The 17,199-nt window shown below is 31.1% G+C and overlaps 1 long non-coding RNA gene across 1 annotated transcript in view; it reads left to right on the top strand.

Moving 5' to 3' along the window:
- The first annotated feature begins 12,617 nt into the window (after window positions 1-12,617).
- Window positions 12,618-17,199, top strand: part of LOC136273846 (uncharacterized) — a 38,291-nt gene continuing 33,709 nt past the window's right edge. Inside the window, exon 1 of the long non-coding RNA XR_010712100.1 lies at window positions 12,618-12,717. This is a non-coding gene — a long non-coding RNA (uncharacterized lncRNA). The remainder of the gene's footprint in view (window positions 12,718-17,199) is intronic.

The raw sequence follows: 17,199 nt of genomic DNA on the forward strand, positions 1-17,199 counted from the left end.
ATATAATTTGACTTTTAGTTTTGGACTATTTTCCTACTTAATAATCTTACTAAATAAAGATAAATTTGATTCACTCCAAGCGCAGATCAAGTGGTGGTGGTGGTGGTGGGGGTCCCAGAACCCCCTGGAAATTTCAAATTTATAAATTTACATAGTAAAATCATTAAATATAGGCCTCGGACTATCCTTGCAAACACAAACCTTAATACCCCCTAAAAGTATGGATCCACGTATGTAGCCTAATGAGTTTAGTTATTGTGGGTCCAGACAGTTTGATTTATTAGAAGAAAAAACGGTATATTAAGTAATAAAAAATACCAACTTGATTTTAGATAAACTATTTCTAGCACAGTTTGAGATTTTTAAAGAATGAAATAAAACACATCACTGACAATGCTGTCAAATCAGAAATTATATGGCTAGAATCCAGTTCTAGAGTCAGGTTTTCTCCGCTTTCAGTGAAACTATTCTACAAAGAAAAACTGTGACGTCGTGTTATGCACATGCAACGCCGAAACAATTTTAATCTAAAAAAAAACCTAAAATAATTGTGACTTTGAATCGTAGTAAATTTTAACTACAGCACTCTGTAATGGACTTATTTGTAGGTCGATATATGGTTATAAGTACCCATGTTAAGTGATGTTGACCGAAGTGATGGATATAGACTGGGCTTGCCAGGTCGAATTCACTTTTCCGTGTCTTCGGTCGATATCACTTGACATGCGTCCTAATAGTGACATAAATTTATGGTACAATGATGTCCATAATAGTTATATTATATAATCATCCGATTTCACAGTCATATTCTTAAAATAACTAGCAAAATTAGAGCATAAGCTAAACTCAGACAACCAGATTTGCTAGATTCTTTGTGTAATCATCCAAAACAGAAGATCAAGGTCAGTTGACGGTAAAGACTCATTGTCCAGGAACATAATATGTCACGTGCTTTTCTTACAACCAATGAAAATTACTAAAATAATTGTTCTATATAAGTTAATTATGCACTGATACTTCTCAATAATATGTAAAGTACAGGTGCCCAAGTAACTTGATCAATGCTAAAACAATAGCTCCCTCATACGGTACTGTATAGAATACGTTTATTCGATGTTATCATGGTACATTTTGGCAGGTTTTGAGTGATCACAAGTAAAGATTACATCATGTGTTAAACTTTTTTCGTTGAGAACAACGCAAAATATAATATTGCAAAATATTTCAAGAAATAGAGAGCAATTTAAAACGTTCACTGGGATATGAAGTTGGTTGGTCACGTGATCAAAAATATTTGATCACTTATTTAACATTTCTGTTATTACTTATATTTACGTTTGAAAAAGGCATATTGTTCAGAATTACAATAAATCACAATAATTCAAATAAATGTTAGATCTATGATTGTCGTATCTCTTTTCCGGTTTGTCTTGGTTGATTTAATTATGTTTTACTATTAAAATTCAAGTCATGATGACAGGATGAGCCTGTGTTACACGTCCAACTGAATGATAGCTGAAATGCCGAATAATGTTAGGGATGAGTAAATATCACAGCTACGTTTCATTGCACATACAAATAATCTGTTAAAAGGACTTGGACACGATTTGAGATCAAAAATTGTATTTTCTTTTTTTATGTATAAAATGGTTTACTGGGGTATTTTAAATGATTGACCAAAATTTTGAATGTCAAAGTTACAAGTGAGATACTAGGGTGAGAATTGGATGTTTTGTAAACAAAGCTCGTGTCTTGTAGTTGTGTAAAAAAAAATGTAATGTAGACAATTACTATTTCTTAGACAAAATGACTTGTAAAAACAATTTCAACTAATTCAGTATCTTCATGAATACTATATTTTCAACAAAAGAAAGATTTATTTGATTGAAACTTGCACCAATACAACACATATTTAAAAAATGACAATATTCAAGCTTTGTGTACAAAACAAAAAATTATGAACTCTGTATCTTGCTTATAACTTGATATTTGACTTTCAAATTTTGACATAACATTATAAACATCTATGTTTATCAGTATAAACATCGCAAATGGAAAAGTAAAATTTGAAAATTTAAAGTCAAATCGTGTCCAAATCCCTTTAACATCTACATGAAATATCAATTTCAAAATGTACCAGTCCGTGAAAATTATCCAAAAAACCCCCACAAATGATGAAGGATGGGGATTTCAACGATAAAAGTCGTTTAAAATATTCATTTCATAATGTACCATTCCGTGTTCATCAACCAAAACCAATTACAAATTATGTTTTCTTTATAAAATATTTATTTCATAATGCACCGGCAGACCATTCCATGTAAATAAAACAGGTGCAGAGAATTACAATGATTTTTTTCCTGATTTTTTACCTTTCCGTGAAAATCATCAAAAACGGTCAGGAGGTTCCAACAACATATCTTTGAATTTTAAGTAGAACACAATATATTCTGTATAAAATATCTATTAATGTGCAATCTGTGAAAATCAATCCAAATTGGTGCAGGAAATTTCAATCAAAGAATTTTGATTGAACTTCAAATAAATCACAAGAGGTTTTTCTGTATGAAATATTCATTTCATAATGTACCATTATTTGTAACTCAATCGTAATTGGTGCAAGATTGCATAAAATGGGTTCTCAGAATTGTAAGTTCACCACTATATGGTTTTCTGTGTAAAATATTCATGCATAAGGCACAATCCATGTTAATCAATCAAAATTGATGCAAGAAATTGCAACGATATAATTTTCCTAACCTAATGTAAAACAACAATGTGTTTTCGTTATGAAATATTTATTTTAAATTTGGCAGTCCGTGCAGATCAATCAAAATAAATCCGAAATGATGCATATGACTGTAATGAAAAAATTCTCAGAATTGTAAATAAAAAGCAATTGCTCTGTGTATTTGAAAACAGCATGCGAGTACGATTTAAAAGATCTCCAAAAGTTAACGTGTCTTCTTTAGATTTTACGATTCCTTGCAATAATGAAAGCTTAACAGGAGCAATTTAAAAGCAATGTTGACTGTTGCATTTTAATACAGCATTACAGTTTGAAAAAAGTTAAATTCAATAAATCAAGTTCGTACGTGCATGTACAGGATACTAATGGCAACTAATGAATACGTATTTGTTAAGGAGAGTAAATACATGTTTTAATTTAGTCTTAAAATTGTACCAATAATGTTACATTTTTATATCATTGAAATATTTCAATAACATACATTTTTATATCTATTTATATAGAATTCTAAAACTTCTTCCCTTTTCTAAAAATGAATTTGTACACGACATAATGAAACATAACATAATGAAATAAGATCTTTCAACTCCGATCTCAATGCTAGTATTAGAAGTTATGGATTTTTCACATCAGATATAGATAGACAGACAAAACAAATCAGATGCATGTATTATACAGGTAGGTAATTTTATTTCATTCGGTGTTACTTACCACCTAGAAATTTACATTTAAATTTATATCTCTTTACAACAGTCAACTCGCATTCAATGAAGCGCTTTATAGATTCAGATTAGTCATAGACACGATTACTTCTTCTTCCTGTATTCAGTTTTATCTGCGACAAACAAAATTGTCACTATAAAAAACAGCGGGGAGGAAGGATAGGTAGTAGTGGGTGGTAAGTAAACATTTCTTTCATAAAGTTACAACTTGTAACCAAATTTGTAATTTTGAAAACATCATTTTTCTTTTTTGTAAATGTTAATGCTCTAAATGCATGACGTTTCTTATTTATTTCAGAAACAACTAGATTTTGACCCGTGCGTGCACGGGTTGACATTGCATATAATATCGAACCTTTACAAAATAGATACATCGACACATCGTATTGTTGACATTTTCATAACAAAGCTATAAGACCAAAATAATGCTATTAATTTCACTACACTCTGCAAAGTTATAATAATAAAACTGTCTCGGGACAGGCCTTCACCACATTTAATATTCCTCCAAACACCAGTTATATAGAAGGAAATTGCAGAATCGCTCCGAAACGATTTAGAAGAATTCAACAATTTTTCACCGACGTATTTGTACTTGCTTAAAATTTACACACCATGTTGACATTCGGAACTCTCGGGATTTTTCATAGTAAATACACTGTGTTAGAGTTATTTCTTTGATGAACAGAATATATAGCAAAGGACTATATATGGTTTGAGCCTAAAATGAAAATTTACACGTTTTTTGTATTATTGTTTTTAAGTTTATCCATGCAAATGTGATATTATGGAAACCTAAACTAAAGAGCCTCCCGTGATTTAGATTGAATGTAATGCGCATGCACAGGATTGTAAAATCCAAAAAATCCAGATTATTTCCGGAATTTAAGCGAAGCTTGCCTGAGAAAAAATTAATACAAATTGGTAATCTTCAAGTACCAATGATGTTTAAAATATATAAAACAAACTACAGTATTCTTCCGATTTATTGGTATTAATGCTCAAAAAGTCGAGTCTATTATTTTAATATAGTAGTATAAACATCGTTTATTGAAGACAAATACTAGTATGTACAATATTTAGCTTTACTGAATAGATATCGTTTGTATTAGTTATTAATATCTTAGTGCACACTGATGACGAGCCGCTGGGTAATTCTTATTAAAACGATTGCAAAAATCATATACTGAGTTGTTTTTCTATTGACCATTAATTTAGTTTGTGAATTGATAAAATGCTTTTAATTCTTGCCATGATTATCCAAAGCTTTCCTACTATATACATTTTTGCAATAAGCGAGAATACAGGTGTATCAACACTTTGCTTTGATAATAGACGGAAAACGTTCCACGGTTTCATGTAATGATTCTTATTGGTTTAAAAATTTGCTATTGATCTCTTTACCGTTTGCACCTTTAAATACAGCAACTCAAAGCATGATGCGATAGTCATCTAAAATTCCACAAGTTGATGGATTTGGTGATATAGGAAAAAGGTATGTCATTTAAAAATATTTGTCAATTTATCTCACACACAAAAAAAAAAAAAACAAAAAAAAAAAACAAAAAAAAACGAGAAGACTAAAGAAGATTCTTCACAAGTATGAAAAGGAAATTGTTATTTTTTTTTTAATTTGTTCATTTTATAGTTTAAGGTAGTTATGAATTATCTTTTAATTTTCATTTATTTTACATTGAATGTCTTGCGAAAATTGCATTCTGATAGAATTAAGTTCAATACGTAAAAGTCACGACAAAAATTAGTGACATATTTTTCATACTAACTGCAAAACTCTTAATCGTTGATGTTGAATGTTGATATGTTGACCCATCGTCATGGTAACCAAAGTTCAAGATATAACATTTCTTTACGTAGTAACTTAAAATTTATCCATCGTACCTCAACATGTTTTGCTATCTGTGTAATATATCGCCGGAACGACGTAGCTTTGAATCAGGCAAACCATGAGACATTGAAGTATATTGTAAAAAATTCATTGACTATAGAAACTTTTTAACGGTAGAGCAGCTACTTAAAACGATCAGTGAAACCCACTGCAATGTGACATATTTACCACATTTATTTACGGCTGACACTAATAAGCATCATACAGCCTTGTGTTATACCAGAAACGCGTTATACACGAAAACATGTAATTCTACTAGGGAATGGCTTGTGAAAGATCCTGGAGTTCAATATGCTTGTGAAAACGTTTCGGCAGGGGTATCAATGGGATTCTATACAGAGTCCAGTTGTTTTAAAAACCATTTTTGTGCATTATGCAATCCAGGAATTACCAATACGAGTGTCACTATTTCTACGTGTATGGACGCTGGAAATTTGTCTTTGCTCGAAAAACGTGACGTGAGTGGTTGTCACTTTTTCCCTCAAATCAACTTTTATTCGCCATACAAAAATTTGTTTTGTAAACATTGCAATCATCAATTTGACCAGCAACGGCGAAGTCCATTTTGTGGTTTTATCACCTTTAAACGCCCGGAAAAGTTTCTTTCAAAGAGTCAGGAATTTTATCCGATCTACAGATTTTTTTTTACGTATTCTGAATATGAAGATAAATTACCCCAAAACGAATCACCAAAATGTAAATCAACACAAGCATACATCACAGAAGTGGTAAGTTTGATATAATTTGTTTTTTCTACATTAAATTAATTTTACTGAATATGCACGCCTAAAGTTTTTCTTGTTCTCATTTAGAATCAGTGCAGAAATTTGACCTGTTATCCGGGAAAGTATCTCCGTAATGGAACATGTCAAGCACTCTTCACAGTAACAGAAAACTTGGGATATTTTCTGACAACAGACTTCCAAGGAAATGTTTTTTATCTGTTACCTGTACACGATCTGTTAGTCATTATATCAGAGGAAATCAAACAAGCAATACTGGCCAAGCTTCAGATAGATTCAGATTCGATAGAATATTTGTTTGTTCAAATAGACCAGCCTTGCTTTAAGAGGAATCAAATCTTATCTTCCCCCCAGTTTTCAGGGAGCATTGCAGTAGGCATTTTTATCAAACACGCTGTAAAGAGAGTTGATATTGAAATGCTATTAATCGCTATTAAAAACAAGATGGCGATATCGAGAAATGAAACTTTTAATCTTCACTTTTCGTTCAATATGCATCAAAATCGATTACCTTATAACCCATTTAAGATATATCTCACTGAATATTTTTCTCGATGTACTTATCAGAATTTGTGAAATATCAGGTAGTACAAAAAAGGCAGACATTAGAAACTGTTCGAATATCCAAACTGTTAATTGCGTTCAAGTTGCACTTGAATTTGGCGAATATCGTGTAGATAAACAATCGAGAACATTATTGGTAATTGGGAAAAATAAACTCTACAATTATGAGTTGTTTGAAATTTTACCCGATGGATCAGCAAGGAATTGCACTGAAGAATACAATGTTGGATCTTACATAGGCGCATTTTCTTCAGATGAACAAAACCAAAATGCCCTTCTTTCAAAAATTACGCTTATCTTAAACGTTACTTCCATTCTGTGTTTATTGATTTCATTTCTGATTTATGTTTTTAAAAAAGATTTGAGAACAATACCCGGAAAAATAAACATGATACTGATAGTCTCGCTGATTCTAACTCTTATAATTTTTCAGTTAAGTAAATTTGGTTCATCATATCAGGTGGTATGTGTTGGAATTGGTATAGCTCTACATTATTTTTGGTTAGTGTCGTTTTTAACCATGACGGTTAGTTCGTTTCATATGTACAGAATTTTTAAATTTTCAAACATAAATACAAGCGTTGGTTTAAATGATATTCTTAGAGTATATATTGCTTTTATCACTTTTTTTCCATGCGTGGTAGTAGTTTTAACCATTATAATATTGTGGCAGGTTTCTGGCAATGAAGATATTGGATATGGAAATAGGGTGTGCTTTATCGACAATCCTTATTCACGATTAGCCTCATTCATTATACCAGTTGGTATTATGTGCCTATCTAGACTATTCTTCTTTGTTAGAACCATTATGTCCATAAAACGTGTCCCCAAAGTTCCAGAATACCAATCTGTTAGGAATGAATTCGGAATATTTTGTCGTTTATTCACAATAACTGGGATAACCTGGTCTCTTCTGATTAACGACGGTTTCCTCCCTTTTACAACGTTCTCCTATATCTCATCAATAATCAACAGTTTGCAGGGAACAACGATATTTATAGCGTTTTTCTTAAACAAACGAATCATGAATTGTAAATGCGCAGTCAAAAAAGAATCGTACAACACTAAAGAAGCTAAAAGAGAGTCAACAGAGGAATCTAATACAATTGATACAAAATTATGATATATTAAATTTTTTTGCTTTCTTTGTGTAAACTTATAAATGGTTCTCAATGTATACAAGATCTTCATTCCAGTGCAGGCGTTTTAAAATGATATAACAACACGCCGAATAACTCTTCGAAAATTTTCGATATGATTTCTTGGTAAAAGCTAGCAATCAATAAACACGTAAAATGCTAATCGCTTGCGACATATAATTCTCGCCTTTTAATTATGCCTTCCTTCGCAGAAGGGAGGGTATATTGCTTTGCTGCTGTCCGTCCGTCTGTTACTAAGTTTCTGTTCATTTTCCTCACAGAAGTTGCACAAACGGAAATGAAATTTTTGTATACAGATTTATCATAACAATATCTAAATTAAGAGCCATTTTCGACAGAGTTATGCCCCTTAGACTTAGGAAAATTCCATTTATTTGCAGTTTTCGTTCATTTTCTTTGTGGAGTTTACACTTACTCAAATGAAATTTACAGATACATGTATATCATGATAATGTCTACGTCAAATTCGATTGTGGGTACGATCAAGAAATTTTTGAGTTATGCCCCTTAAGCATGGACGTAGAAACATTCTTTTTATTTACACTTTCAATATATTTTCTTTGCAAAGTTGTCAAAGGGACGGGGGCATAAGTATTTTACAAGCCTCCGTTTGTTTGTTTGTTGGTTTTGTTTTTGTTGTTTGCTTTAATTGATTTAAATGGCATAGAACTAAAATTAGCTGTATGCTACAAAGAAAAATGTAATGTAGAGTTATTATTGATTGATATGCATAAGGCTTTAGTGTGTACTAAAAAATCTAATACTCACAAGTGTATTGTAAAATAGTTATCCACCGAAAATTAATATATATACATAGTTAAAGAATGTAAAAATATATTTTAATGTAAATATTGACGTACAGTAAGTTTTTCTCCTGTACTATTTAAGAAAATATATCGTAATTCATACATTTATTACTAGATAGAAATCTACGTTATCTAGTGATCTCGCTGTGGCGTAAGAAAATGCACATTTCAAACTGTAATTAGATTCATTGTTCTTAAAAAATCGATTGTATTTCATACATGACCTAGTGACCTAGCTATGGTGTAAGAATACAGGATCGTAGCATCAGGGGGCCCCCCCCCACCCTTTTACACAGCAAATTTTTATTAAATTTACATACAAAAAATTGAAATAACATGGAGTTGCCCCCCTCCGCTTTTATGGGACCTGTAAAAAAATTTACGAGGAAAAATTCACAAAGAAATATTTCCATATAAACCATTCTAATGAACATAGCAAAATCTTTGTCTTCAAATTCTATGATCGAGATTCTAAATTCTGGTGCAAAACTATGGTAAAAGATAATTTCGAAAATTAATTTTGTTTTAGCAAGGGTTAAGGTTCTTTAAAAGCTTGATTCAGGCTTGATAAAGATTAATGTATTTATCGTATTTTGTACACTGTTTTCAACTATCATGTCTGTAACTCTGTCTGTGTAGACTCTGTATCTGTGATTGGCTAATAAAAAGGATAAAATCAAAGGCTGATTATTTCATCGTTGCTAATTATTTCTATAGTTCACCCATAAGTTATATCATTAAAAAAATTATATTTTTTTGCTTATATGTGTAGGAAATGAGATTAAATAAAAGTTGTTAATTATTATAAACTACTTATAAATTAGATTAGGAAAACGCTCATATATTTTTTACCATCAAAGTAGAATTAAGGTATAATTCATTTTTATTATCTAGCCATCAATGTTTCTTTCTTGGTTGTGTTAATTATAAAGAATTTCATCCGGCTTTCCATATTCTGCATTTTTCGATACAACTGATTCTCATTAACACTCGGCATTGGTTGGTTGAATTAATTTTCATAGTCATAAGAAGAGTTTCCTTTTTTTTCCTCGTACAGAGATAAAATTTAATGTCATTCAAACAATATTTTTTAAAAAGTGTAACATTTTGGACTATATGAGATGCTTATTACATATAGATGTTTCACGCTTGTACCTCTGTTTCATTATCTGTTATCTATGTGGCATTTATATTAAGGTGGAATCTGTGTATATTATGTATTGTGTATATGTATACATGTATCATCATTCTTGTATTTGATCAAATTTTATTGGATTCCTTTTATTGTTTGTTTAAATAAACTAACTGAAACTTCAACAGTTTTGATTTGATATGACTAAGAGTAAGTCAAACCCGTTCCTCTGTCACTGTCATCTATTGATTGATGTTTGAAAAGTGTGCAAAGCCAGGTAGTGAAATTCGATCGTAAGAAACATAATCAGGCGAGTTGCGTAAAATTTGGTTAGAGTCTGTCTACACGGTCAACACATGAAGTTAAATCGATTAATGTACCAAGAGTAGACGTACTGAAAACATGAATATTTATTACTGTATAAAGTTTTATGGATAATAATTCCCCTTAATAGTACAAGTGGGATCACTTTGTACTTTTTTTGGATCAGATAACCCATCTGACCATGAAAACGACTAGACCTATTACATGAAGTTTTCTGTCCGAAACAGAAAATGAAATTCGAGTGTAGAGCTGATCCTGTTTTTTGATAATGTTCAACCACACTTCGTTTAAGTGATAACCATCTTTTAATTCAGACGTCAGTATCAGTGCGTTGCTCCATCGCACAGTGTATTCCGATGAACATTCATTCACAATCGATCAAAGGTGTATCGTATTCATATGAGAACAATTACCCCCCTCTACTGTATGTTTAACCTCTCTGTAAAGTAACACCCCGTCTCCTTCATTGGGGTGTCGATGTTCCCGTTTAGGGCACCGATGTGGTTCATTGATCCATTGATTTCCAGCCAACGTTGTTCGGACAAAATCAAATTGTTTTTCCTCTCTCTACAGGCGCACACGACCAGACCAATAGCTCCATACAAAAAATAACAATAGCACCTATTGTTTTCCCCCTCTGTTCAGCCACTTATACTACTAACAACTTAAAAATTAACTGGGTTCAATTGAAACACATTGAATTCTTAAATATATATATTTCAATAATGTTTTCATTATTACAACCACATGTGTTCAATTCATTATTATCTGGAAATAAAGAATAGGACACTTGGCTAGAGATAATAGTATTACAATTTAAGTACTCAGATGTGCATTTATTAAACCTAGAAAGCTTGTTTATTCAGTATTTTTTCATTGTAAATTCATTCAAAAGATTCCCAATATTAGCACAATTTCGTTTGTAGGTATATATGATATTAGGAGAAATTCGCGCTTGTCATGTATTTGACAAAAAACCAATACGCATTCTGCCCTTTACCTTGTCTTTCCTTCAATATACCAAGAGTATGAGGTCATTTTATTATGACATATACATGCACATGTACATGCATTTACTACAAGTGTACCCATACATACAAAAACAATTGTATTGTGGACTATTTTCATTTACAAAATGTTCTCATATTCTCTATTTTTCACCGGCTATTTAACAACAATGTTTTACATCTACACAATTTAATATTGATATAATTGCATAAAACAGTAGTGTAGCTTGATGATTCATCGCATTTCGTCTATCGAGACAGGTAAATCAATTATAATAATAATGATTGCATCGTACAAGTCTTGATATTTGATATTTCTTATTAAAGATATAATGTTGCTCTTTATTGATAATATTTGTAACAAGGACACATGTTGTCAGTGATCAATCCTTTTGTGGTCCTATGCCTCATACAAAAAATCTTTTAATGGATTCATTTTGCTTGAAAACTAGAGTTTGAGGAACATATTTTCAGCATTTCACCTGTCAGAATATTTCTTATGTAGACATATTCATGCTATTGCATGCGGCATTGTCTTGGCGATTTATTGCAGCCTGTGTGTAGAGTCAGGTAGATATTCCGACAGGTTTCAATGATTACTTCGTACATGACCTGATACATATCTGTATTACGGAAAATGCCATTTCTCCATAATGTATCACTAAACATGTGCTGTCGTTGATCTTAGAATCTTGAAATTTAGTCAATAAGATATTGACAAGAATAATTAGAATTTTTGTTACAAATTACACGAGGACATTGTTTATTTATAAACTTGTTTAATCATTTAACAAAAACTAAACTGCTGTTTATCAGATCCAAATTTGAAATTTATTGCAAATCATAAAATTGAAACAGATTGAAATATCAAATACTACAATGCACTCATGTTTATAACGATTTTATGTTTTAAGTCGAAACGTGGATCTGTGAATTTGTTAAACCTTGTTATTTTGTTTATTCAGTTGTTTATTGTGACAATTTTTGTAATAGATTTCATTCATTTGGACCACTTCTTTTGTTAGATTACATCTTCATTGAGAGAAAATCGCTAGTGCCATGCATTCCACTAAAGCTATACATTTTTACGAATCCCCAGTCTTTGAATGCATCGTGTAATTGTTAAGCTTTTTATGTATTATTCAAATATTTTAACAAGTAACCACGGATTAAAATGTGTAAACCATTTTTTACACGAATCAAATACTTCTTATTTATTCATTCACCAGCCAGTTGACCTAATGATTTACGTCTAGGCGATTGAATATTGATGTTACTGCATTAAACACATTAGTTAAGCTTGATGATTCGTCGCAGTTTCTCTGTGGAGACATTTAAATCAATACACGTTTCAATAATTATGGCGTACACGTATCGATATTAAGATCTGGGTTTTTTTAAAATTCCAATGATCTTGATTAATAGTTTTCAACATTGAACATCTTTTGTTGTTTTTTCGATCGTAAACGCCTTCAAAAAGGAAACACGTCACTGTTCATGTACATGTATAAACCTGCAAAGTTTATGTGCGGGTACGGCACATATATTTGTAATTTAGTAATTCATATCCAGTAGTGAAGTGGACAGCTGTATTTTTTTTAACTGTAAGTAGCATGAATTAAATATGTATCTTTGAGTTAAAACAAAGGTTTTAGTGTACTCATATCAAGATATATCTTTGAAAATAAGATGTTTCATTGAAACAAACGAATAATCAAATGCGGGTTATCAATATAATTCTTGATGCCAATGTAAAATTGAAGTCGTTTACTGTTTCTTCATCTAACATAACAATGGGGTTTCGACAGCATTTATATCTTATATGTATTTTATCCTAACTTAATGCAACACTACTTGTGAATTTTAGCATGCTAAATAAAAAAGCAAACTTATTCGGTTTTGCCAAATTTAAACATCTTTATGTAAACATTAAATTTACCTGGGGTTGAGAGCAACATATCTTTTGTTAGTCTCACGGGGGACGGAATATTGTTCGACGATTAAAGGTGTGGTTTTATAGATTATGTAAGGCTACGGCAGATTTGAATTTAATAATTCAGTCATTCTTTTTGAACGCAATGCTTAATTTTAGGAATGGCAACCGGTTACTCGGTCGGAACAATGGTTCACGAACACAAATCAGTAATCGGTTAGTCGTATAAAAAATATAAGTTGTATATTTTCACGCATTTTCATTATTAATACACAAATGCTGTTTTTATTCAGCTTTTTTAAAAAATTATAAATGAATAATATTTAAAATTATTATGGGTGCTGTTACACTCAATATTTTGAACCTTTCAATGTGTTTATTTCCATTTTGTTTTCTTTTAACACGACATTATTTAATTGCCAAGCAAATTATTGTGTCTATAATAGATACACATATGTATAAGTAACTAAGACCATAAGGGTTGTTTATTTTAAACGGTATATCTAGAACTTTTTGAAAACTTTATTCGACCTTTAATTGAACTGATTACCAAATTGAGGGCAGGGAAATTATTTCACGACTGTTTGCTCTTTGTTTTGAACCTTTTTTCTGCAAATAAAAAATGATGATAAATGCATTAATAAATAAACAATTTTCATATAATAGTTTAACTTAATTATATACAGAAGATCCCTATCATTCTTTTTGTGGCACTAAAGACGATTGCAGTAAATAAAGCAAACAGAATAATATGCACATGCACTTTGATTTAAAAATTTGTAAATCCAACGAAACTAATTGCGAATAACCGAGTAGCAACTTTGGAATCGATTGCCTTGCAGGCTTTATTTACTCCAGGTTGTCTTGGTCCAGAAAACACACCACTGCACATGTTCATGTATGAAACTGCGAAGTTAATGTGCAGGTGCGGTATCTTTAAATTCATTTTAAGTGGTGAATTGGACACCAGGCTGTAAATAGCATGAATTTAATATGCATATTTAAGTTAATAACACAGCTTTTGTGGTGTACTTATAAAGATATACATTGTATCTTCACAAATAAGATACATGTATATTTAATTGAAACTAATGAATAAGCAAATACAATTTATCAATTTTAAACGATATATACAAAGAAATGAAAATGGAGTTGTAATGCACAGTTACATTCATACTTTGACGCATTAATGAAACGTAATGCCCAAGTCACACATTCACGGATCAACTCCACGGTTCTACTACGGAATATTTTCCACGGTTGACACCGGAAAATCTAATGATACGGAGTTAGTACGGATGCACTACGGAATGGATACAAATTGATACATACGAATTACTGTGGATTTATACGGAGTTCAAACAGACTTCTACGTTCTAAAACGGTTAAGTTAGTGTTTCTAAGGAAGTACTACGGTGGTTTCATCCGTACTGGAATTTTGAACATGTTTTAAAAAATTGTCGCAGCTATACAAGTATTGCTACGTTTGGATACGATAACAGACGGAAAAGCCACGGGTCAATACATATTGCCACGAATGACTCCGGATCGCTTCCGTAGCTAATCCGGCATTTAATTCGTGAATGTGTGACTGGGACATTAAGCACTATTAAAACGTAAACATAAAAATTTGACTGTTCGACAAGTCTGTGTATTGGCTATGGTACTCAGGCGACCGTTAAGGCCTATTGTTTCATTTAATTAAAAATCTAAGTATGAATCATCAAAATTGTTTTAACAATGATGTACAATATAAATGCATTTAAAACATTAATTTAGATTGTTGATTCGTCGCCGTATGTTGGTGGAGACATTTAAATCAATACAACATGTTTCAATAGTTACAGCATAAACGCATCTGCTTTACAAAAAGAATTGATTTTTTTTTGTCATTTTGCATCACTGAACACCCTCCCCAAAACAATCTTTTCGTAAACATGATGCTTTATCTACACGTCACTGTACATGTATAAACCTGCGAGCTTTATATGTGGGTACGGCACAGATATTTATTTTCAGTGGTGAAGTTGTGTATAGCTTGATGATTTGTCGCAGTTTGTCTGTGGAGACATTTAAATCAATCCAACATATTTTAATAGCTTCTTAATACTGGAGATATGTTTTTTTTTTAAATACCATTTATCTTTATTGACTGTGTTCATCACTGGACACTCTTTGAATTAATTTGATCGTAAATACAATGTTTTAAGGACACAGGTTGCCTTGATAAAGAAAACACGTCATTGTACATGTATAAATCCGCAATGTTTATGTGCGGGTACGCCGTACAAATTTTAGTAGTGATGTGGACAGCTGTATTTTTGAAACAGTAAGTAGCTTGAATTAAAAATGTATATTTGAGTAAAAACAGAGCCTTTAGAGTGTACTCGTATAGTGATGCATTTCTTCATAATAAAATAGATTAACTCAAAACAAATGAATTAAAACCCTCATTTTAAATTTTTAAAGCAAACTGAGCTGTATTTCTTAGAATTTTGTTTTGCTGCAAAAACCTGCTAGTATGATGCAGTACCGATCATACCCAACCTAACACCAGAGTAACCTCAACTAAACCCCGGGTTTACTTTGGGTTTACTTGGATATTGCTTTTGAGGTCACAGTATGCACCTTGCATGTTACCATCCGACTGCCTGTAATTCCTGCCCCTTGTGTAATCTGAATACACAGTTAGCGTCTGTATTCAGGGGTATACTTCTAACTGGGTTTACTTTGGGTTTACTCTGGGTCCACTCTAGTAAATCCGAAGTAAACTTAGAATAAACCCAGAAAGTAAACCAAGGGTTTAATTTAGGTTTACTTTCTGTTAGTTTGGGTCTGATCAGTACTGTAAGTCTGCCTGTAACTTAAACTTTTATGATAAATTAGATTTGAAAAAATCATTAATTTTTGTCAAGAGAGAGATTTTACTTATGAGGAATACATAGCTGATCAATTTTTGTACAGGACGACAATAATTCAATATTGCTCCAATTAAGGCTTCTTAATGGCTTTTCCCACAAAAACAGAGCTATTGCAGAAATTTTAAAATCATTAAATTTTTTGTCACTTAGTAGGAAAAAAATTAAAAAATTATTGATTTAACAGATCATTTACATGTATAAAGTAATGTTGATTTTATATAAAAATAATTTAAATTGAGTACTCATGTACATTCATCGATTTACAGTTAAATAGACTCTGATAAGTAAAAGCGTAAAACGCAATTTAAAATTTTATTGCTGCTCCTGTTGCTTTGTTGATTTCCACGTAAAATCGCGAAAAGCAACCCTCGTGGATTTTAAAATCCACATTAAATATTACATATATATATATATAAATATATTTCTATATCTTTTCTTTTGCAATCAAATGCAGTTGTTAATTTTTGTTCACAAGATTCATAAAAAGAATTTTTCTTCTCTGTTAAGGATGACTTTTACTCAGAATGAAAAAAAATTCCACTGATGATAATGAAAAACCAACTATTGTGTGTTATAGACCCTTTATTGTAGTGTTATCTTTCATTTTCAAAAAAGTAGGTCAATGACCTACTTTTTGAATTAATGGCCATTGTATATTTTTGGAAAATTAAAGGAAAATCACTTAAAATTTTACAGTATGATTGAGATTTTCTTAATTGTGAAAATAATACAAATAGTTCAACACTTTTGAAAATGAAATACAATTCATGAATGGGAATGACACTATATACATACAAAGCATTATGTTTTCCTTCACAATTTTTATAAATATTCCAGTCCGAATTTCCTCTATCACTTTTCAAATTCCTACCCATTTTTGATCCAATTTTACAGAAAATTGAATGATAATACAAAAACATTTATAATATTAAACTACTTATATTGATCTTATTCTGTTGGCATATAATTTATATGAGGTCAATGATCAAAATTTTGAGATATGGTGTCTTTTCTCGTTTTTAAGCATATTTCAATATTTTTTAAATTCATGCCATACGGTTATTATAATGAATAAATGAGGTAAAACTACCAGAAAATCTGCAAAGTTATATAGACTAAAATATAAAATCTATAAAATTTCCTCTGTTTGGCTAAAAGTCTATTTTTGTTTTGGCATAATTCCATAATATAGTAGAAATATCGAATGTTATGTCAATAATAATTCATTTCAC

The sequence above is a fragment of the Magallana gigas genome, chromosome 1, assembly GCF_963853765.1.
Source record: "Magallana gigas chromosome 1, xbMagGiga1.1, whole genome shotgun sequence".
NCBI lineage: Eukaryota > Metazoa > Mollusca > Bivalvia > Ostreida > Ostreidae > Magallana > Magallana gigas.